Consider the following 24,269-nt stretch of genomic DNA (forward strand, 5'->3'; position numbering starts at 1 on the left):
TTTTTTAAACAGAGTGTCTTCTGAGCAGTTTGTCAGCTTTTGGACACCTTTGCAGGTGTTTTCTATGTGTTTCTATGTGTTTTTGTTTGCCTGCCATTGGTTTTAACGGTGTTCGACGGTGTTCTAAGGTGTTCGACGAACAGTTCGACGAACAGTTCCTCGAACATCCCGGTGTTCGACGAACCGAACCGAACCCGAACACTACGGGGGTGGCTCAACACTACTCACCACCTGTAGTTATTTAGGTGAAAGCTCCAAAATGCTTGCCTAATATGTCTGTTTATCCAAAAGGAAGTAAAAAGGGAGAGCTAGAAAGATAGCATTGCATTACATTACATGGCAATGCAATGCACAGTTGCTGAAGTTGAACCAAAATGAGCTTGTAATCTGGCTTCTGCAACTTTGAAAAATCCAATGAGGAGAAGAAAAGCAAAGCCAAAGAGTCCATCCCAAAATCCGACAAACAAGCAAAATGAACAAAAAACATTGAATTCAATTCTTTCTGATTTTAGAAACTGCATTAAAGAAGGGGTGCACCGGTCCTGGAGATACTGCAATACCAGGTCAATGCGTGGAGTGGACAGAGCAAGCTCTTTTTCCATCTCCCTGTTCTAAAAATCCATTTAATATATGGTCCCCAGATAGGGGACGTATCAGATATTAAACTGATAAGAACAGATTTTTTTGATTGAATATATCTTTTATTAGCACAAAAAATAAGTTAACAGACAGTGTACAGTGCCGCAGCCCAGTACACACAGAATTCTACATCATATTTACATAGCATGAGGATACGACGCACTAACTAGACACATCACACCCCTATGCTACACAAAACACTCAATCTGAAAGAAAAAGCATGTCAATCAATACAGTACGACGAACTGTGATAAGGGATGGGGATTGGGAAAAAGGGGATGGGGGGGGGGAAATCACAGGCCCGAAGCTTTATTGAAAGACAAGACACATAAGGGGAGAGGGGGAGGAGGGGTTTAGTCCTCATCCTCGTCCTCCGGACCGTCCATGATGGAATAGTCTCTGAGCAGGCTGTGGATCAGCCTGCGGCAGTCCTGGATGGACATCCTCTCCCTCCTCAAGATGAGCCGGTTCCTGGCGACCCAAACGGCATCCTTGAAGCAGTTCATAAGGCGCCAAGCCTCCTGGATGGCTCCGACGGTATGAACCCCAGGGAAGAGTCCGTAAAGCACAGAATGGTGCGATAGGCTCGCCCTGGGGACAGAGTTCCTCAGGTCGTCCTCAAGTGCAGTCAATAGGCGCTGTGCAAATCCGCAGTCCCAAAAAGTGTGCAAAGATGTTTCCTCCACGAAGGGGCACCTTGGGCAGTACCGGGTCTTGCACAGGTTCCGGGCATGCATGAATGACCGGACGGGCAGTCCGCCCTGAATCGCCATCCACGACAAGTCCTTGTGCCCGTTGGTCAGCCTGTCAGACGACACATTTGTCCACACAGTCTCCAGCGTGTCCTGGTGAAGTCCTGTGATGTTCTCCACGTCATCCTTGGCTCTGATTAGCTTGTGGATAGTTTTGGGCTTCCACAAGTCGGGCTTGAGTCCCTCCAGTTGATGCTCCCCCACAAATCGAACGACGTCTCCGTAGAACCATGGCGTCGTCCAGTTGTAGGGGAAGGAGCTGTCCCACTTGTCCCAGCCGAGTCGCCTCCAAAGAGGAAGCAGGAAGAAGCGAGACATGGACCTGCCCGCGGAGCCATTCTTGACTTGCAAAGTCCGGCGGACACAATCACACACAAAAGAGGATCGCAGGAGGGTGGGGATATCTGGAACGCCCTTCCCACCCTTGCGAGGCTCCTTGTACATGACGGCCCGCCTGACTCTGTCCATCTTGGATCCCCAGACAAAGTGAAACACTGTCCTGGTAATGGCCCTGCACACAGTGACGTGTGGGGGCCAGGCCTGCGCCGTGTACTGCAAGACGGGCAGGACCTCATTACGCAGGACGAGTGCCTTACCCTCACAAGTGAGGTGTCTGAGGCTCCAGAGTCCGATCCGTTGCTTCACCTTGGCCAAGCGTTCTTGCCAGGACTTGAGGGCCGCTCCTTCCTTCCCAAACCAGACTCCCAGCACCTTGAGGAAATCCGGTTGAATGTTGAAGGGGAAGGGGGCGGAGGAGGCCGGCTGCCAATCCCCGAAGAGCATGGCTTCCGACTTCCTGCAGTTGACTTTGGCCCCTGAAGCCCGGCCGAACCTCTCACACGTCTGGACGAGGGCGTCGACTGAACCACGATCAGCGCAGAAGACGGTGACGTCGTCCATGTAGAGCGAGCACTTGACCTCGTGTCGTCCCGGACCCGGTGCGGTGATCCCTCTGATCTCTCCATTCTGCCGGATAGCCTCTGCGAAGAGTTCTATAACACAAACAAAAAGAAGAGGTGATAGAGGGCAGCCTTGTCTGACCCCAGAGAGGACAGGGAAGGGGTCAGTCTTCCAGCCGTTCACCAACACCGAGCTGTGGATATCAAAATACATCAGACGGACATACGAACAAAACATGTTACCCAAACCTAACCGGTGCAGAGCTCGGCCCATGAACTCGTGGGAAACCCGGTCGAAGGCCTTCTCCTGATCCAAGGAGACCAGGGCCGCGTGTGCGCGGCGGACCTTGATGTACTCGACCGTGTCCCGCACGAGAGCGAGGCTGTCTGCGATGCGACGTCCAGGGATGCCGCAGGTCTGGTCCGGGTGGATAATCCGTCCGATGACCGTCTTAAGTCGTGTCGCCATCGTCTTGGCCAGGATCTTGTAGTCCACGTTGAGCAGAGTGATGGGACGCCAATTCCTCAGGTCGCACCTCTCTCCCTTCCGCTTGTACAGGATCGTGACCATTCCTTCCCTCAAAGATGGAGGCATTCTACCCTCCACCACCATCTCCTCGTACAGGTCCAACAGGTCCGGACAGATGAGGTCTCCCAGCGCTACATAGAGCTCCGCTGGAAGACCATCACTGCCCGGGGTCCTGCCGGTCCTAAAGGATTTAGCGGCAGAGAGCAATTCGCCCACCATCAGAGGTTTGTCCAAGGCTGCCGTGCCTGCAGGATCAAGATGGTTAGTGATACCTGACAGGAACTTATCAGCAGCGTCGGGGTCGGTAGTCTTGTGGGAGTAGAGTTCGCTGTAGAAGTCGCTGACGACCCTCATCACGTCCTCCTTCCCACGTCGCATGTTTCCGCTCTCGTCTCGCAGCTCGTTCAGGGGCGTGTGACCGGCATGAAGTTTCCTGAAAAAGAATGAATTACATTTCTCACCCTTCTCCAGATTCTCCACTTTGGAACGGAAGACGATTCGCTTGGACTCCTCCTCAAAGTGCCTTTTCAGGCTCTTCTTGGTCTCCTCCAGCTCCTCCCTCACGTCCCAGCCGCAGTGAAGAAGGTCCTGCAGCGACCGCAGCTCGCGCTGCAGCCCTCTGAAGTCCCTCCTCTTCTCACACGCCTGTTGTCGACCCTTGGCCTGAAAGAAACAGCGAAACTCAAGTTTAACATATTCCCACCAATCAGAGACTGTTTGGAAGCTACCCTTGTAGGACTGCCACATTGCGTAGGCTGCTCTCAGCTCCTCCACGACTTCATCCTGAGCCAGCAGAGCACAATTCAGCTTCCAGGAGCCGGGGCCGGACGGAAAACCGTCGCCGAGGACACCTTGTAAGTGAATGGCTCTGTGGTCGGAGAAGAAGCAGGAGACCATCGAGTGCCTACTCTGCCTGACTGCCCGAGAGGTGAACACAAAGTCAATCCTGGAGCGGAGTGAGCCATCGGGTCGGCTCCACGAATAGTTCGTGGAGCCTCTCCCCATGGAGCCCACCACGTCCTGAAGAGAGGCCTCGGTTACCATCTCGATGAGCAGCTTGGACGTGATGTCCAACTTGGCAGATGTGCCAGAACTACGACCATCCTCCTCGATGGGGCAGTTGAAATCCCCGGCCATCACTAAGGTCCTGGTGGTGGCAAGCTGAAGCCGCAGGGTCTGGAAAAGCTCCAAACGCTCATTCTTCAGTGGGGACGCATACACGTTGATGAACCTGACAGGTTCTCCCGCCCAGTTGCCATCTACAACAAGAGCCCTGCCGCAGATGAGCTCCTGGACGGACTCAAGCGTGAATGCGCCCCCCCTGATCAGAATTGCGACCCCCGCAGACTTGCAGTCACCCCCACCGGACCAGTAGGATGGACCGTGGGACCACTCCCTGGCCAGATGTTTGAAGGACCTAGAGGAGGGAAGGGAACATTCCTGCAACATATAAACATCACACAACTGGGAAGTAAGGAAGGCATAAATAGTCTGACGTCTGAACTTGTCCTTGATGCTCCTGACATTAATGGAAAATAAGTTAATATTAGCCATCATGTAGGGAAAAAAGAAAAAGTTAGCGCAGGCAATACACCTTAGTTACCACTCCGGTCGGGTGGTCCCTCGTCGGTGTTGACTGCTGGTGACGGGATCACCAGCAGGCCCTCTTCCTCCATCTGGTCAAGCAGCGCGGCCTCGATCTCGGCGACCACCAGTTCCTCCTCTTCTGGCTCGGCCACCAGGGTCTCAACCATGTGCTCCATCTCTTCTGGCTCAGGGAGGGTATCCTCCTTTTCGCCTATGAAATCCAGAATCTTCTTTTTGGAGGATTCAGTAGCAGGGCTGTCCTCCACCTTCCTCTTTCCCCGGGTTGGAACTGGGGAGACAAGAAGGGGAAAATCCTCCTCGGAATAGATAGCGGCGGGTGGAGGAAAGGTTAATTCCACCGCTACCATGGTCTGGGGAGGGAGAGTGGCTGCCGGGGCAGGGGAAAGGACACCTGCTGAGGAGTAGGGGAAGGAGGAAGAGGAAGTGGAATCCTCAGCAGGGGTGGCCGGGGTGGGGGGGAATTGGACGGGGGTGGCAGGGGGAGGGATCGAGAGAGGGGTGACAGAACTCTTACCCTCCTTTGACTTTTTCTTCTGCTTCGGAGCTGCTGGGACCGTCGCTGGGGCTTTGGCCACCGACTCCTTGACCGCTTTGGCCTTGGTCGTCTCGGCCTTGGCCGCTGGGGCCTTGGTCGTCGCGTCCTTGACCTTCACAGGCCTGGTCGTCGGGGCCTTGTCCTCCGTAGCTGGGGTCGTCGCAACCACCGATGCCCAGGATCTCTCACGCTTGGGGCAATCCTTGTACAGATGAGCCGCCAGACCACACAGGTTGCAGGATGTCTTCTTCGGGCAGTCCTTCGAGCTGTGTCCCGTCACTCGACAAATCCTGCAGGCATCCTCCTTGCAGTCCTTCATCTCGTGGCCGTTCTTGCCGCATCTCCTGCAGTTCCGCGGCATGTCCGGGTAATAGATGAGGCCGTAGGAGTTGCCCAGGGAGAATGTCGGGGGCAGGTGCCGAAGTCCGTCTGAGTACGCCAGGTCCCTGTGAAGTCTAACGGTCACCGACCACTTACCTGTCCAGAAGCCGAGTCCATTCAGGATGTGAGAGGGTTCCTTCACAACCAAACAGAAGCGTCTCAGGAAGGTACAGATGTCTTGGCCTGGGGTGTGCGGGTTGCGCATGGAGACCGTGATCCTCCTTTCGTCCCTCTCTATAGGGCAGCTACCTGTAAAGGCAGAGAAAGAATTATCCGGTCCTTTTGCGCTTACCATTTCCCAGAACCTCCTGCAGGTGTTCACAGTGGCGAAGGTGACGAAGAAGATCCCCGTCAAGAAGGTCTGGATGCTGAGGGTGTCCGACCTGGAGAAGCCTCGATCCAGCAGCATCTTCTGGCAGAACACGTCCGAGGACATATCCGGCACCCTCCCATCCACTTCCTTCAGTTTCAGGGCCACCGTCTGCCGCATCCATGGCTCCAGGGCTGGAGCTTCGTGGCGGGGCTTCTGGGGTCCCTTCTGCTGGCCAGTCGTGGAGGCAGAGTCCTTGGGGTCAGAATCGGCTCCTGGCTGGGCCCTCCTGGCTGTCCCCTGCTCCAGGCTCTTCTTTTCGGCCTTCCTCGCAGCGCTTGCCATGGCTTTCCTCCTGCAGTTACTTCTTGGAGCTGGATCTGGAACTCTTCCCGGAATGGGTGGAGCTATGCAGATTCTTCTCCCGTCGTGTTCTGGACAAATTCCCCGAAAGGTCTTTGTCTCGATGATTTTCTTCCTCGAAGATTCCACAGGACAGCCCGATTCTTCTCCGAGTCTTCGTCTTCTTCTGGATTCTTTAGAGCTTCTTCCTCCCACCGATATCCGCCTTCCTTCTCCGATGTCAGCTGGGCTCCGAAGCTCTTCTCCTTCCGAGTTCGATCGCTCTCGTCAAGTGTAGATCGTAGCTCTTGTGTTCTTAAAAGAACAGATACTACACTTGATCTTAGCCAAAAGGCCGAGAAGCGATAACCAGAATTGGTTTCAAACTACGGAGCCACCCAAGGATCCTGAAAAGTCCATTTGTGGAGATGAGCTCCTGGACTCCCGTTAAGAAGACATGTTGTCAACCTCTAGATCCCTTACATGCCTGCACTTTTCGGCTTGCTGCTGCTGCAATCCACGCGTTTTAGATCTGCATAACTCCACCTCTTTAAACACAGCACCTTCACCCCCTGCTGTTCCCACCCGCCTCAACACCGTTGGAAGGGAGGAGAACCAATTAAGGCGGGGGGTGGGGTGGAACGAGCAGCTGTCTACCCTTAGCAGGAGGGCTGCTGATTACATACCTCTCCTGCTGCTGCTGCTGGCTGTCCAGCAGCAGACTGAAGGTGGCTGCTGCTGTGCACAGGTATATAAAGGCTCAGAGCCTATTATGACACGCGCAGCCAGCGTTCCATTGCCACATTCCATCTACTGCAGGCAGGATACCTGGCTGGCTGAATGTCGCTGAGAAGCTCACAGAGACCGCCATAAGCAACAGTTTAACAGAATGCCACAGACTAATCAACCAAACTTTTTGGGTTGGGTTCTCTTTTATAGTCTGCAGGCATTAAATGAAAGAAGTCAGTGTTCCAGCAGAGGGAGACAACGTTTCAGAAAAGGCATTGTAGCAAACCAAAAAAGAAATTTTAAGCGCAGCAGAGTAACCAGCGCACATACCTGTTAGCTCAGGTGAGTTTAAAAGGCTGCTGTTGATAACAAGGGCATTTGCTAAATAGATGGTGTGTGTGCAACAATATACTGAAAGGTCAATTATATTGTGCAGCTTATCTCACCACCTGTAGTTATTTAGGTGAAAGCTCCAAAATGCTTGCCTAATATGTCTGTTTATCCAAAAGGAAGTAAAAAGGGAGAGCTAGAAAGATAGCATTGCATTACATTACATGGCAATGCAATGCACAGTTGCTGAAGTTGAACCAAAATGAGCTTGTAATCTGGCTTCTGCAACTTTGAACATGAAAAATCCAATGAGGAGAAGAAAAGCAAAGCCAAAGAGTCCATCCCAAAATCCGACAAACAAGCAAAATGAACAAAAAACATTGAATTCAATTCTTTCTGATTTTAGAAACTGCATTAAAGAAGGGGTGCACCGGTCCTGGAGATACTGCAATACCAGGTCAATGCGTGGAGTGGACAGAGCAAGCTCTTTTTCCATCTCCCTGTTCTAAAAATCCATTTAATATATGGTCCCCAGATAGGGGACGTATCAGATATTAAACTGATAAGAACAGATACTACACTTGATCTTAGCCAAAAGGCCGAGAAGCGATAACCAGAATTGGTTTCAAACTACGGAGCCACCCAAGGATCCTGAAAAGTCCATTTGTGGAGATGAGCTCCTGGACTCCCGTTAAGAAGACATGTTGTCAACCTCTAGATCCCTTACATGCCTGCACTTTTCGGCATGCTGCTGCTGCAATCCACGCGTTTTAGATCTGCATAACTCCACCTCTTTAAACACAGCACCTTCACCCCCTGCTGTTCCCACCCGCCTCAACACCGTTGGAAGGGAGGAGAACCAATTAAGGTGGGGGGTGGGGTGGAACGAGCAGCTGTCTACCCTTAGCAGGAGGGCTGCTGATTACATACCTCTCCTGCTGCTGCTGCTGCTGCTGGCTGTCCAGCAGCAGACTGAAGGTGGCTGCTGCTGTGCACAGGTATATAAAGGCTCAGAGCCTATTATGACACGCGCAGCCAGCGTTCCATTGCCACATTCCATCTACTGCAGGCAGGATACCTGGCTGGCTGAATGTCGCTGAGAAGCTCACAGAGACCGCCATAAGCAACAGTTTAACAGAATGCCACAGACTAATCAACCAAACTTTTTGGGTTGGGTTCTCTTTTATAGTCTGCAGGCATTAAATGAAAGAAGTCAGTGTTCCAGCAGAGGGAGACAACGTTTCAGAAAAGGCATTGTAGCAAACCAAAAAAGAAATTTTAAGCGCAGCAGAGTAACCAGCGCACATACCTGTTAGCTCAGGTGAGTTTAAAAGGCTGCTGTTGATAACAAGGGCATTTGCTAAATAGATGGTGTGTGTGCAACAATATACTGAAAGGTCAATTATATTGTGCAGCTTATCTCACCACCTGTAGTTATTTAGGTGAAAGCTCCAAAATGCTTGCCTAATATGTCTGTTTATCCAAAAGGAAGTAAAAAGGGAGAGCTAGAAAGATAGCATTGCATTACATTACATGGCAATGCAATGCACAGTTGCTGAAGTTGAACCAAAATGAGCTTGTAATCTGGCTTCTGCAACTTTGAACATGAAAAATCCAATGAGGAGAAGAAAAGCAAAGCCAAAGAGTCCATCCCAAAATCCGACAAACAAGCAAAATGAACAAAAAACATTGAATTCAATTCTTTCTGATTTTAGAAACTGCATTAAAGAAGGGGTGCACCGGTCCTGGAGATACTGCAATACCAGGTCAATGCGTGGAGTGGACAGAGCAAGCTCTTTTTCCATCTCCCTGTTCTAAAAATCCATTTAATATATGGTCCCCAGATAGGGGACGTATCAGATATTAAACTGATAAGAACAGATTTTTTTTTTTTTTTTTTTTTTTTTTTTTTCTACTCAGATCTTTAAGTCCACCATCACAAGTCATCATGTTAAAATGGTTTCAAACTTAAAAGTTTCCTCATTGTAGATAGCAAACTGGATCTTTTTTTTTTTTTTTTCCTTTTTTTGTTGTAAATTTACAGCTTATATTATTTTCCATATTCCAGTTTATTTTCCTTTTAACTTTAGAATTTCCATTTTTTACAGGGGGGTACATATGGTGCAACAAGAACATCACAAGGTAAGTACATTCCAATCTTTTTGCTTCCAAATTTCATTAGCTTTTTTATCACCAAACAACACCTTATCTCTCCAGAAATATAAAAACATATAACTTAGGCATAACTTAATACATTCTTGTACCGATACTTCCTTATGTTTAAAAATCAAAATATTCCGAGTTTTCCAAAGCGCCATTTTCACACAAGATAAAATTATCCATACAACCTTGAACACTTCATCCTTGACACCCAACCCGTAAAAAATCCTATTAAAATCTAGAAAATTAACACCACTTAGAGCTTTAACTAAATTACTAATCTTTCTCCATACTAATTGCGCATAACAACAGTTCCAAAAAATGTGCATAGCTGTTTCGCCAGCAGCACATTTACGTCTTGGGCATTTTTCAAACCGTACCAATCCTCTTCTATATTGGAAATCTCGAGTTGGCAGACAGTCTTTAATACTACACCATATTAAGTCCTTGTGTTCATTAGTCAAACACTTAAAATTTGCATTAATCCAAATTTTATCTACAACATTATCGGAAAATCGCTCTACCGGACTAGCTATCACCCTGCTTTCTAAGACTTTTAAAATGTTCTTATGATTTCCAAGTATTTTAAGATCCATATTCATTAATTTAAAATCCCTCAGAATTCTTTCTAAAATAATATAATTCCCAGATGGCATAAACTTATATGGCCGTTCCAAATGCATTTGTAACCATTTGTATTTCCTAATAAAAAAACCCAAATTGTATGTTAAAAAGGTTTTCAGCCTAGAAACTGGTCCTAATAAAGTGCATATGCAATTAGCTAAATACTTGGCATAAATGAAGGTTCTGATGTCTGGGAAGCCTTTCCCTCCTTTCCCTTTAATTTTGTACAACTCTTCCCTTTTTACCCTTTCCATTTTTGACTTCCATAGGAAATTAAAACATAACTTAATTATCTTTTTCATTACATTAATAGGAGGTATAAAAACAGTTGAAATGTATAAAATTATCGGAAGTAAGACCTGCTTTATTATCAAGATTTTGCCTTCCATTGTTAAACTTCTCAAGTTCCAAAAATCAATCTTTTTCCTTACCCTTTCAAGCAGGGACTCCCAATTCCTCACATTCCCACATGTCTCTGTAAAAAATACCCCTAAAACTTTAATTTCCATTACTCTCATCAGCATGCAATCCGAATTTAAAAGAAATTTACCCATAGTTAAAACACCTGATTTTTCTAAATTTATTTTAAAACCAGATGCTCCACCAAACCACACAACTGTCCTTAAAACTCTATGAAGACTCTTAATGTCCCGCACTAAAACTGACACATCATCCATATAAGCTAAAACCTTCACTTGGTCATTCCTACTGCCAGGAATAAAAAAGCCATTAATAACTTTATCTTTCCTAAAAGCAGTTAAAAGGGGTTCTATTGCACAAATGAAAAGTATAGGCGACAGGGGGCACCCCTGCTTAACCCCACAATTAATATTAATATTTTCCGATAAAAAACCATTAATAGAAATCTTACTAAAACATAACTTATACAGACATTTAATACGTTCAATAAAAACACCAGGACATCCTATTTTTTTTAAAACGGCAAATAAAAACTCATGAGCAACCCTATCATATGCCTTCTCAAAATCAAGGGAAACAAGGGCCAAGTCCTGCTTCCTATCAGCCACATCCCATATTATATCTCTCAGTAAGATTAGCGTGTCGGTAATCTTACGATTCGGGACTGCACAAGACTGATCCACCTCAATAACCGACCCTATCACACTCTTTAATCTATTGGCCAATAGTTTTGCATATACTTTATAGTCTGTATTTAGCAGCGTAATAGGCCTCCAATTTTTAATCAGTTCTTTTCCTCCTTTTTTATATAATAAAACAATAAGGCCTTCTGCCCATGACTTGGGAATATTAAAAGAGGACTCCACTTCTAAAAACAACTCATAAAAATCTTCCCCTATAATATCCCACACAACCCTGTAAAACTCCACAGGGAGGCCATCCACACCTGGTGTCTTCTGATTTTGTAAAGTGCAAATAGTATTAAATATCTCCTCCTTAGTAAACTCCCTAGATAAAAGTAATTTTTCTTCCTCACTAAGAGCTTTATCCAGAACCTCTAAAAAATGGTTTTTCAATGATTCATCAATCTTTTTTCGAGAAAACAGATCATCATAAAACATTTTGGCCTGCAATGCTTTCCCCTCTGGGCTCACCTCACCCTCTAAGACCTCAATAAAATCCTTTTTTCCACATATTTTTTTAAAGAAAAACTTAGTGCATTTCTCATCCTCATCCAGGACCTTTACCCTAGAGTTGAAGATGATTTCTTTTCCCTTCTCTTTTAGTGCATTCTGAATTTTCTCCTTTACCTCACTAATACTGCTGTCCATATTAACTCCATTGTTTTGAAAATAATAATAACACTGCAAATTAGCATTTAACGCATCATAAAACTGCCTTTTCTCATACGCTTTCCTCTTTCCCAATTTAACAAAGAAGGTTCTGATCTTACCCTTCATAAAATCCCACCAGTCTAAAATACACTTAAAACCCTTTTTGTTAAGTTTTAATTCATTATAAAAAACCTTAAAGTCTTCTTTAAAATTCTCCCCCTGTAATAAAGAAACATTCAGTTTCCAATGCGAAGGTTTTTTCTTACCGCAAGGGTCTATTGCTAAAGTGCATCCCAATAACTTATGATCCGAAAAAGGATTAATACTTGTCTTAAAAGAGGAACATTTAAAAGAATCAGACATAAAAAAGTGATCAATCCTAGACGTAAAACCTCTGTTTGACCACGTAACTTCAAATTCTTTTTTACTACCATCCATAGCCCATGCATCCTTTAAACTGAAGGCAGAAATTATGTTCTTAAGGCAGGTTACCGACCCAACCCGTACATTATTTAACTGGCAGTTAAAATCCCCACCAATTAAAATCGGATCCGCACCTGATAAAAAAAGCTGTAAAATCTCGAATAAATGTAATCTTTGATTTTTCTCAGTATGAGCATAAATATTAAAACAACGCACCCTTTTACCCTCCCTCATTACTTCTACACATAGAATACGACCAGGGTAAATTTCCTCATACTTCACCACCTCCCACTCACTAGAGCACAAAAAACCCACCCCATCACTTTTCAATTCATTCCCACCAGAAAAAACCATGTTACCCTTCCATATTCCACGTAAATATTCATAGCTCATTTTCCTTTCTAAATTACATTCTTGTAAAAAAATAAAATCGCATTTCTCATTATTCAAAAAATCATATAATGCAGTGCGTTTGTATAAATTGTTCAACCCCTGAACATTCAGGGATACAACAGTAATCATCTTCTAGTAATAGGCCCAGGGCTAATCCCTCCGCCCTCATCTACCAAAGGTGATTTCACATCCACAATTAAGGATTCTTGATCAGAAGAACTTGAGGGAGATACATCCCCAAACAAAGAAGACGCGTCACCACGAGATTTTTTCCCACCCAAGTCCTCCATGATCTCCTGTTGCTCTTCTTCCCATGTACTCCTTTTCAAAGATTTTGAACTTAAGTCCATATTTTCCTGGGCACAAGGAATCCCTGACGACATCTCTGATAATACCGCCAGAGCAGCAACTGTATCCACAATACCTTGTTGCCCCTCCTTTTCCTCTTCCAATGTTCCTTCCTCTCTTCCATCTTCTTTCCTCTCTCCTTCTTTCTTTTTATCTTCTTTCTTCTTGTCTTCCTTCTTCTTGTCTTCCTTCTTCTTTTCTTCCTTCTTCTTTACTTCCTTCTTCTTTTCTTCCTTCTTCCTTTCTTCTTTCTTCTTTTCTTCAGCTTTCTTCCTCTCTTCTCTTTTTTCTCTATTACTTAGAGGTGCCAGAACCTCTACTTCCTGCGCCACATTAGAAGAACTTTCTGATCCTCCATCCTCCATCTGCCCACCATCCCCTTGTTTATCTTCAGCATCAGCCTCAGATGTTTGCCTGGCTTGCATTGGGCACTCTCTCGCCTGATGAACCGGGCCAGAACATACTTCACAAGGGGCGCAATTTTCATCCATATGGCCATATTTCCGACATCGTTTACAATATGGTGGCATATTAGAAAAAAACAAAAAGCCTCTATCTCTATTTATGAACACGACTGGTGGGGGTCTTAAGACACCCCCCTCCACTGACGGGTCCTTTTTAAAAACGACCTGATACAGTCTCTTGCCGTTCCAGGCCCCAAAACCAGTCGTACAACGTTTTTTCATAATTAATACGGAGCAAAACCTTCTTAAGTATGAAGTCACTTGCTCATCAGATATGAAAGGGTTATACATATGTATTGTTAGCATCCTTTGATCAAATTGAAAGCGAGGCGTGGCTGAAATTCCTTCCAATACCTCACTATGCTCACAGGCTGCAGCATATCTAAAACTGGAAAAAACCCTCTCACATACACCAGCACCTCTCAAAGTCACATCGTGTACTCCTCTGTTAGAAAATGACTGAACACAAAAGTACTCATCCTTGCTGATATGCAAGATAGGAGTAAAGACTTTCCTGTACAAAAAGTCCAAGTTTTTAACTTGCCTAAATTCCACACTCACCACAAACCGGATGGTGTCCTTCATGTAGGCATCGTCCTGATCCAAATTCATCTCCATTTCCACACAGAGAAAATTCAAAAGAAAGCCCGATGACGTCCAAAAATAACAGCACCAGACTCGATCCCTTCTGTTCAGCAGCGTCCAGAACTCCAGTCCTGAAGAAATCCTCCTCCACGATCCAGAATTCCATCCACGCCGAAAGGTACGAGAAACACCTTCCTTCCTTCCCAATAGCAGCAGTTCCAATCGGAAAAGGCCGAGAAAGAATTCCAGTGATCACGAACCTGCCTCCTGACACCAATCACAAGGATCGTGCCAAAAGGCCGAGAAGCGATAACCAGAATTGGTTTCGAACTACGGAGCCACCCAAGGATCCTGAAGAGTCCATTTGTGGAGATGAGCTCCTGGACTCCCGTTAAGAAGACATGTTGTCAACCTCTAGATCCCTTACATGCCTGCACTTTTCGGCTTGCTGCTGCTGCAATCCATGCGTTTTAGATCTGCATAACTCCACCTCTTTAAACACAGCACCCTCACCCCCTGCTGTTCCCACCCGCCTCAACACCGTTGGAAGGGAGGAGAACCAATTAAGGCGGGGGGTGGGGTGGAACGAGCAGCTGTCTACCCTTAGCAGGAGGGCTGCTGATTACTTACCTCTCCTGCTGCTGCTGGCTGTCCAGCAGCAGACTGAAGGTGGCTGCTGCTGTGCGCAGGTATATAAAGGCTCAGAGCCTATTATGACACGCGCAGCCAGCGTTCCATTGCCACATTCCATCTACTGCAGGCAGGATACCTGGCTGGCTGAATGTCGCTGAGAAGCTCACAGAGACCGCCATAAGCAACAGTTTAACAGAATGCCACAGACTAATCAACCAAACTTTTTGGGTTGGGTTCTCTTTTATAGTCTGCAGGCATTAATTGAAAGAAGTCAGTGTTCCAGCAGAGGGAGACAACGTTTCAGAAAAGGCATTGTAGCAAACCAAAAAAGAAATTTTAAGCGCAGCAGAGTAACCAGCGCACATACCTGTTAGCTCAGGTGAGTTTAAAAGGCTGCTGTTGATAACAAGGGCATTTGCTAAATAGATGGTGTGTGTGCAACAATATACTGAAAGGTCAATTATATTGTGCAGCTTATCTCACCACCTGTAGTTATTTAGGTGAAAGCTCCAAAATGCTTGCCTAATATGTCTGTTTATCCAAAAGGAAGTAAAGAGGGAGAGCTAGAAAGATAGCATTGCGTTACATTACATGGCAATGCAATGCACAGTTGCTGAAGTTGAACCAAAATGAGCTTGTCATCTGGCTTCTGCAACTTTGAACATGAAAAATCCAATGAGGAGAAGAAAAGCAAAGCCAAAGAGTCCATCCCAAAATCCGACAAACAAGCAAAATGAACAAAAAACATTGAATTCAATACTTTCTGATTTTAGAAACTGCATTAAAGAAGGGGTGCACCGGTCCTGGAGATACTGCAATACCAGGTCAATGCGTGGAGTGGACAGAGCAAGCTCTTTTTCCATCTCCCTGTTCTAAAAATCCATTTAATATATGGTCCCCAGATAGGGGACGTATCAGATATTAAACTGATAAGAACAGATTTTTTGATTGAAGCTGCATCCAAGGCACTGAAAAATGTGACCGAAGTCACACCAAAACAGCGCACGAGGCGAGGATTCATGTGGACCCTTCCCGGAGGAGAGGGTCCCCAATAAACCATCCCCATCCCTCCGAGCCAGAAGGCCACAGCGAGGGTCAGGGATCTCCGATGCTCTCCCTAGCCGAAGCCGGAGAAGAGCCGTTTTCGTGCTCCCAGCTTCCATCTTGGCTGCCACCCTAGTGGAGCTGGAGCCTGTGTTGGTTTCTCAGCCCAAAGCTGACCGGACCTCCGACCGGGTTTATAAAAATTCCCCTTCCTAGCCCGGAGGCCAGGAATAGGGGGGGTTGCTCAGAAAGTATGATTGGCAAAGGTGCGGCGTGCTACGAAGCCAAGTCTTTCTGGGGTTCCCAGTCCCAGTAAGCTTGGACTCCCACCAGGGCGAATACTCCTGGGGCACATTGCTCCAAAGCCCTCACACTTACCCAGCCTAGTGACTTCGATCCTGGAGGGCCATGTTTTCCATCAGATAACTCTATGAGCCACCTGGCGTACTAACAAGTGCACCAAACCAGTGTGTAATATGCATCAATTTACTAGGGCAGCCCAAGGACAAAACTGCCTTTTCAAAAGATACTACACTTGATCTTAGCCAAAAGGCCGAGAAGCGATAACCAGAATTGGTTTCGAACTACGGAGCCACCCAAGGATCCTGAAGAGTCCATTTGTGGAGATGAGCTCCTGGACTCCCGTTAAGAAGACATGTTGTCAACCTCTAGATCCCTTACATGCCTGCACTTTTCGGCTTGCTGCTGCTGCAATCCACGCGTTTTAGATCTGCATAACTCCACCTCTTTAAACACAGCACCCTCACCCCCTGCTGTTCCCACCCGCCTCAACACCGTTGGAAGGGAGGAGAACCAATTAAGGCGGGGGGTGGGGTGGAACGAGCAGCTGTCTACCCTTAGCAGGAGGGCTGCTGATTACTTACCTCTCCTGCTGCTGCTGGCTGTCCAGCAGCAGACTGAAGGTGGCTGCTGCTGTGCGCAGGTATATAAAGGCTCAGAGCCTATTATGACACGCGCAGCCAGCGTTCCATTGCCACATTCCATCTACTGCAGGCAGGATTCCTGGCTGGCTGAATGTCGCTGAGAAGCTCACAGAGACCGCCATAAGCAACAGTTTAACAGAATGCCACAGACTAATCAACCAAACTTTTTGGGTTGGGTTCTCTTTTATAGTCTGCAGGCATTAATTGAAAGAAGTCAGTGTTCCAGCAGAGGGAGACAACGTTTCAGAAAAGGCATTGTAGCAAACCAAAAAAGAAATTTTAAGCGCAGCAGAGTAACCAGCGCACATACCTGTTAGCTCAGGTGAGTTTAAAAGGCTGCTGTTGATAACAAGGGCATTTGCTAAATAGATGGTGTGTGTGCAACAATATACTGAAAGGTCAATTATATTGTGCAGCTTATCTCACCACCTGTAGTTATTTAGGTGAAAGCTCCAAAATGCTTGCCTAATATGTCTGTTTATCCAAAAGGAAGTAAAGAGGGAGAGCTAGAAAGATAGCATTGCGTTACATTACATGGCAATGCAATGCACAGTTGCTGAAGTTGAACCAAAATGAGCTTGTCATCTGGCTTCTGCAACTTTGAACATGAAAAATCCAATGAGGAGAAGAAAAGCAAAGCCAAAGAGTCCATCCCAAAATCCGACAAACAAGCAAAATGAACAAAAAACATTGAATTCAATACTTTCTGATTTTAGAAACTGCATTAAAGAAGGGGTGCACCGGTCCTGGAGATACTGCAATACCAGATCAATGCGTGGAGTGGACAGAGCAAGCTCTTTTTCCATCTCCCTGTTCTAAAAATCCATTTAATATATGGTCCCCAGATAGGGGACGTATCAGATATTAAACTGATAAGAACAGATTTTTTTTTTTTTTTTTTTTTTTTTTTTTTTTAAACCATTCAGTTTAGTTTTTTAGCAAACAGTATGAATTTCTCCAAAATTTGCTACTTAAAACTTCTCATCATCATGGTTCTATTTATTTAGCAGTAGTATAAGACGAAATATAATCACAAGGGAACATCCTTTACGTAACACAAATGCAGAAACTTCAAGGAATCACAAAGAAAAAAATCACTGGTATTTGATAAGGTAATGCCACTTTTTAAATTTCCAAATCCCTTCGGCATCTGTGCCACCGCCGCCTCTGCTGTCCAACTTATATATCAGGTATAGTCTTGAAAGAATAAGTCTAACACATTCATTCACTGATAAAGATTTCCTCTTGAAAAGTCCAAGGTTCCTTGCATCCCACAAACTCTCCATCACACAAGCCATTATCAACCATAAAATTCTATCTTTAGACCGACTACACGCACCAATTCCAAACATCGCCACACGCCAATCCACAAAATTCACGCCTGCTAAACCCTTACACAATCCACCTACACACTTCCACACACTGTACGCGTACTCACAATCCCACATAACATGCCTCACAGTCTCACAACCACCACATCCCACTCTCGGACACACATCTGTTATTATCAACTCTCTTTTCTTCTGCACTTCTCTCACAGGTAAAATATTATGTAAAGTCATCCACACCACATCCTTCTGTTTGTTTGACATCCCATACGTATCTAACTTCTTCCATGCATCTGAAACCTCATTCCCTCTCAGCCCAACAATATTACACTCTACCTCATTTGCACTCATTCTTTTCACCACATTCTTGGTCATTCTAAAATCATTCATTCCCACACTCAACAAATCATGCTTTCTCACAAATTTCTCAATCACCTCATACCAAACAGGACACTTAAAGGCCACAGGCACACTCGCATCTCTCTTCCTCCAGCATAACCCATACAACATCCATCCAGCAGAATAATTAGCCATAAAAGCACCTTTATTGCCTTTACCCAGCAAAATAACCACAGTCTTAATATAATTAAGACCTAAAAAAACTTCAATATTGGGAAAGGCCAGCCCACCATGCTGACAAGCCTTAAAAAGGCTCTCCCGCTTCAACTTCTCCATCTTACTACACCACAGGAATGTGAATACCAACTTCTCTATTCTCTTAATTTTCCTGTAAGGAGAAGGAAAAACAGTCGCCACATAAAGCAGGATAGGGAGAATCACTGCTTTGATAATTAATACCTTACCACGCAGAGTCAATTCTCTCATTCGCCAAAAATTCAATTTACGTTCAACCCGCATACCACACTCTTCCCAACTTTCATTCCCTTTTAAGTCATCATTAAATAATACGCCCAAAATCTTGATTGCACCCACTTCACACTTTACACCATCCATACGAATACTACTATCTCCAAAACATTTAAAACTACATTTATTCCAATTTACCCTAAAACCAGACGCACCAACAAAAAAATCCAAAAGCAATTTAATTCTACTCAAAGAAGCCATACTTTCACTCACAACCACAACATCATCCATATAACCTAACACTTTCACATGCTTACCACCACTACCAGGCACCAACAAACCTCTCATCATTTTATCCCGTCTAATCAAACATAACAATGGTTCTATTACACATACAAATAAGACGGGGGATATAGGACACCCCTGCCTTACTCCTGACCTAATCTTCACTTTGTCACACAGCCACCCATTAACCAAGAACTCACTTGACACACAATCATACAATGATTTTACACAATTCACAAATTCTCTAGGAAACCCCATTCTTTCCAGTACTTTAAACAAAAACACATGCGAAACCCTGTCAAACGCCTTCTCAAAATCAATAGCTAAAGTCATACATTTCTGCTTTCTATCCTTGCAATCCCCAATCATATCTCTCAACAATAACAAGTTATCACTCATACTTCTTCCAGGCACTGCACATACTTGGTCCTCCTCCACAACACTACCAATCACTTCACGCATACGATTTGCCAGTAACTTACTGTAGACCTTATAATCCGAATTCAGCAGTGTTATTGGTCTCCAGTTTTCCAAACGTTTCCTCTCACCCTTTTTATACACAAGCACAACCACTCCTTCTTTCATTGATTCACACAACCTACCATTCACCCACATATACTTACATACCTCAGTCAAATCTGTTCCCAAAACTTCCCATGCTTTCACATACAACTCTACAGGTATACCATCTTTCCCAGGAGTCTTACTCTTTTTAGCACTCCACACCACATTCTTCACTTCATCCAGAACTACATCCTCACACAACAGATCACGCTCCTCAGAATCAAGTTTTTTCTCCACACCATTCAGAACATATGACACAAGCCCAGAGTCAATCCATTTCTCATCATACAACTTGCTATAAAACCTATTCACTTCTTTCAGCACATCCTCACCCATACAGTTGGTTCCACTTTCATTCAGAACTTCATTCATATCAGTCTTCCTACCATTCATTTTTTTAAAAAAGAACCTCGTACACTTCTCATTTTTCTCCAGGTGCTCAATTTTAGTACGATATATAATTTCCTTTCCTTTCTCATCCAACACACGCTTCAATTCATTCTTAGCCTCAGTAAGTTGATCAGACATCTCCAAACCACTTGCAACACACTTTCTCAACCAGTCAATCCGTCTATTAAGGTCATTAAACCTATTCCTATATCTGGCAGCTTTTCTATAGCCCCACTTTTTGAAGAAAGTTTTAAATTGCACTTTCACCCAGTCCCACCAGTCAAGAACACACACAAAATCCTTCTTACGCATTCTCCATCTTTCATACTTTACATTAAACTCATTCATCACCTCATCATCCTCTAACAGCCTTGCATTCAACTTCCATACCCCACCGCCATACACTTGGTCACCATTCGCACAAAACACGCCTCTCAAACATTCATGGTCCGAAAAAGGTACCTTTTGTTGAGAAAAATCCAAACATACCATATTTTTAGAAAATAACATTAAATCAATTCTGGAATGAATCTCACCACGGTCAGCATGGTATGTCGGCGGTGGTGGCATGCCAAGAACAACAACTGCTGCATCTAAAAAGGAAAAATCACAAATTAAATGGGACAATTTCTTTCCTGTTATGTCACACTTTCCTTCTGTGACACAATTAACGTCCCCAACAAAAATAGTGGGAGATTTCCCTGGAAGAAAAAAACTTAATTTTTCAAGAAGAGCAAGCCGCTCTTCCTTCCCTGTAGGGCAATATAAATTAATAATTCTGACCCGCCACCCTCTATAACTCAAAAATGCAATTAAACATCGGCCTACCTCCACCACAATATAACTATCAATAGAGATTTCTTTATTCCCAACTAATATCCCCACCCCATCATTTTTATTATGATTAGACCCTGACCAGATATGCTGTCCGTAAGGCCAGTCTTTGTCACAAGGAGCATCCTGAATCCCACACTCCTGAAGGCAAAAAACATCAGCACCTAAATGTTTCAGGTAGTCCAGAACAGTTGTTCTTCTGATTTTAGATCTGATCTGCCTTACATTTAGGGACACTACATCCCAACCAGATTGGCAAGACATTAATTAAAGAAAAGAAATACATGACTCAATGTTGATCACGCCATACTCATCCATTATCATCAGACTGGGAAAGCACCCCAAAGGTGTTGATGCTCTCAGGGATGCCAAGGTAAGGAGCATCAGGGGAGAAGACATCCTGCGGGTAAATGCGGTCACTTGCAGGACTGTCGCACCCTCCGCTGGCAGGTGAGTACTCTCGTCTGGGTTTTTTATTGGCCAGTTCAGGAGTATCATCATCATCAAAAGACCTCCCAGAAGTAAAGTCTCCTTGGCCACCATCCCTGGCCACCTCTTCGTCTGTAGCACCCCAGGACAATGCAGGGGTTCGAGCAAGAGACACATCCATGTCACCCTCACCACATATTTCGGACTGATGAGGGAGGTCCACATCCAACTCGGAGATCTCCATACTTGGCCCAGCAGTGGCTGGAGGGTCCAACAGGGTCTGGGCCTCACCCACCAGATCTTCAACCTCAGGGGGCTCCGTCTCCTCATTGATCTCTGCAGTAGTCACCTGTGGGGTAACAGCAGGGACAGTAGGCTTACCTTTGGTCACTTCGGAGAAGGACCTAGGCTTGACTTTAGCCTTACAATCCCGAATCACATGTCCTTCCTCCCCGCAGGCATCACATACCACCGGGTTGGAACAATCCTTCGCCAGATGACCGTACTTGTTGCACTTTCTACAGTTTGGCAATTGTTTGCAGAAATCCTGGATATGCCCGAACATGTTGCATCTCCTGCAGAACAATGGCGCCTCGGGAAAAAACAGATATCCAGAGTCTCTTCCAATTGTAAAGTTCAGGGGAGGATAGTGAATACCTCCAGGACCATGAGGGTCTATCCCAAACCTCACAAAGTATTTATACTTCCCAGTCCACAGCCCTTCTCCATTTAAGATTTTATGGGAGAATTGCACAAAAATACAGTGTCTTCTCAGGAATGCAGTGATATCATCCCGGGAGATAAAGGGGTTGTGCATGAATACTACCACCGGGATATCCCCCTTAGAGTAGAGTACAGTGAAGATAAGTCCATCCAGCTGAGGGTGCTCTGAAAGGACTTGAAGAGTTTTGAAAAGGTTTTGGCAAGCCGCCATAGAAGAAAGCACCAAGACGTACCTATGCTCCCTTCTGAACTCCTGCAAACAGATGATCTCCGACTTCTGGATCTTCAGGATTTCATAGAAAATGGCGTTGACCAGGTATGACAACGAGAAATGGTCCTTCTTCTCCTCAGAGACCTCGATACGGAAAGCATTCTTGACCCGGGGATCCCCGGTCCCAGCAAAGCGAAGCTTGACACCCATGGTCGCTTCAGGAATCGCCTTCTCGTTTCCTCCTCACTCTCCCCCTATAGCAGCATCCAGCTTAAGCCACCGAAGTGGCGATGCTGGAAGGCCGAGGGCTAGTACACAAGGAACCTCTTGTCCAAACACTAGGTCTGAGCCAAAAGGCCGAGAAGCGATAACCAGAATTGGTTTCGAACTACGGAGCCACCCAAGGATCCTGAAGAGTCCATTTGTGGAGATGAGCTCCTGGACTCCCGTTAAGAAGACATGTTGTCAACCTCTAGATCCCTTACATGCCTGCACTTTTCGGCTTGCTGCTGCTGCAATCCACGCGTTTTAGATCTGCATAACTCCACCTCTTTAAACACAGCACCCTCACCCCCTGCTGTTCCCACCCGCCTCAACACCGTTGGAAGGGAGGAGAACCAATTAAGGCGGGGGGTGGGGTGGAACGAGCAGCTGTCTACCCTTAGCAGGAGGGCTGCTGATTACTTACCTCTCCTGCTGCTGCTGGCTGTCCAGCAGCAGACTGAAGGTGGCTGCTGCTGTGCGCAGGTATATAAAGGCTCAGAGCCTATTATGACACGCGCAGCCAGCGTTCCATTGCCACATTCCATCTACTGCAGGCAGGATACCTGGCTGGCTGAATGTCGCTGAGAAGCTCACAGAGACCGCCATAAGCAACAGTTTAACAGAATGCCACAGACTAATCAACCAAACTTTTTGGGTTGGGTTCTCTTTTATAGTCTGCAGGCATTAATTGAAAGAAGTCTGTGTTCCAGCAGAGGGAGACAACGTTTCAGAAAAGGCATTGTAGCAAACCAAAAAAGAAATTTTAAGCGCAGCAGAGTAACCAGCGCACATACCTGTTAGCTCAGGTGAGTTTAAAAGGCTGCTGTTGATAACAAGGGCATTTGCTAAATAGATGGTGTGTGTGCAACAATATACTGAAAGGTCAATTATATTGTGCAGCTTATCTCACCACCTGTAGTTATTTAGGTGAAAGCTCCAAAATGCTTGCCTAATATGTCTGTTTATCCAAAAGGAAGTAAAGAGGGAGAGCTAGAAAGATAGCATTGCGCTACATTACATGGCAATGCAATGCACAGTTGCTGAAGTTGAACCAAAATGAGCTTGTCATCTGGCTTCTGCAACTTTGAACATGAAAAATCCAATGAGGAGAAGAAAAGCAAAGCCAAAGAGTCCATCCCAAAATCCGACAAACAAGCAAAATGAACAAAAAACATTGAATTCAATACTTTCTGATTTTAGAAACTGCATTAAAGAAGGGGTGCACCGGTCCTGGACATACTGCAATACCAGGTCAATGCGTGGAGTGGACAGAGCAAGCTCTTTTTCCATCTCCCTGTTCTAAAAATCCATTTAATATATGGTCCCCAGATAGGGGACGTATCAGATATTAAACTGATAAGAACAGATACTACACTTGATCTTAGCCAAAAGGCCGAGAAGCGATAACCAGAATTGGTTTCGAACTACGGAGCCACCCAAGGATCCTGAAGAGTCCATTTGTGGAGATGAGCTCCTGGACTCCCGTTAAGAAGACATGTTGTCAACCTCTAGATCCCTTACATGCCTGCACTTTTCGGCTTGCTGCTGCTGCAATCCACGCGTTTTAGATCTGCATAACTCCACCTCTTTAAACACAGCACCCTCACCCCCTGCTGTTCCCACCCGCCTCAACACCGTTGGAAGGAAGGAGAACCAATTAAGGCGGGGGGTGGGGTGGAACGAGCAGCTGTCTACCCTTAGCAGGAGGGCTGCTGATTACTTACCTCTCCTGCTGCTGCTGGCTGTCCAGCAGCAGACTGAAGGTGGCTGCTGCTGTGCGCAGGTGTCACGGGTGTGTTGCCACGAAGATCGTCACGAGTACACAGCCTGACTTCTCGCAGCTGACTTGTTGGTGCTTTGTGTTTCTCGGCAGTGAGGGAGTTAATTCTCTCTCTCTCTCTGGGCTAGATGAGGTCCAGCCTCGCCCAGCTGCAATCAATACTTCTGTAGTGAGACTCCTTCATATACCTGCTGGTCTGTTTGGGAGGTGTCGGTGAAAGCATTTCAT

General features: G+C 45.6%; 5 non-coding genes and 3 pseudogenes across 5 annotated transcripts; all 8 read right to left on the reverse strand.

Annotated features, from left to right (window-relative positions):
- Nucleotides 1-526: 526 nt before the first annotated feature.
- On the reverse strand, nucleotides 527-720 carry LOC141229951 (U2 spliceosomal RNA). Its single transcript, XR_012296566.1, has one exon. It is a non-coding gene; the product is annotated as a U2 spliceosomal RNA (small nuclear RNA).
- A 5,564-nt stretch (nucleotides 721-6,284) lies between these two features.
- Nucleotides 6,285-6,362, reverse strand: LOC141230014 (U2 spliceosomal RNA; annotated as a pseudogene).
- A 1,112-nt stretch (nucleotides 6,363-7,474) lies between these two features.
- LOC141229789 (U2 spliceosomal RNA) lies at nucleotides 7,475-7,665 on the reverse strand. Its single transcript, XR_012296410.1, has one exon. It is a non-coding gene; the product is annotated as a U2 spliceosomal RNA (small nuclear RNA).
- A 1,118-nt stretch (nucleotides 7,666-8,783) lies between these two features.
- Nucleotides 8,784-9,017, reverse strand: LOC141229993 (U2 spliceosomal RNA; annotated as a pseudogene).
- Nucleotides 9,018-15,225: 6,208 nt separating this feature from the next.
- Nucleotides 15,226-15,407, reverse strand: LOC141229949 (U2 spliceosomal RNA). Its single transcript, XR_012296564.1, has one exon. It is a non-coding gene; the product is annotated as a U2 spliceosomal RNA (small nuclear RNA).
- Nucleotides 15,408-15,931: 524 nt separating this feature from the next.
- Nucleotides 15,932-16,047, reverse strand: LOC141230016 (U2 spliceosomal RNA; annotated as a pseudogene).
- A 1,109-nt stretch (nucleotides 16,048-17,156) lies between these two features.
- LOC141230000 (U2 spliceosomal RNA) lies at nucleotides 17,157-17,348 on the reverse strand. The gene has a single exon (XR_012296608.1). It is a non-coding gene; the product is annotated as a U2 spliceosomal RNA (small nuclear RNA).
- Nucleotides 17,349-23,475: 6,127 nt separating this feature from the next.
- LOC141229910 (U2 spliceosomal RNA) lies at nucleotides 23,476-23,666 on the reverse strand. Its single transcript, XR_012296527.1, has one exon. It is a non-coding gene; the product is annotated as a U2 spliceosomal RNA (small nuclear RNA).
- Nucleotides 23,667-24,269: the final 603 nt, after the last annotated feature.

The sequence above is a fragment of the Phyllobates terribilis genome, unplaced genomic scaffold, assembly GCF_046119375.1.
Source record: "Phyllobates terribilis strain yellow unplaced genomic scaffold, ASM4611937v1 Scaffold_488__1_contigs__length_1352022, whole genome shotgun sequence".
In the NCBI taxonomy this organism is placed as follows: domain Eukaryota; kingdom Metazoa; phylum Chordata; class Amphibia; order Anura; family Dendrobatidae; genus Phyllobates; species Phyllobates terribilis.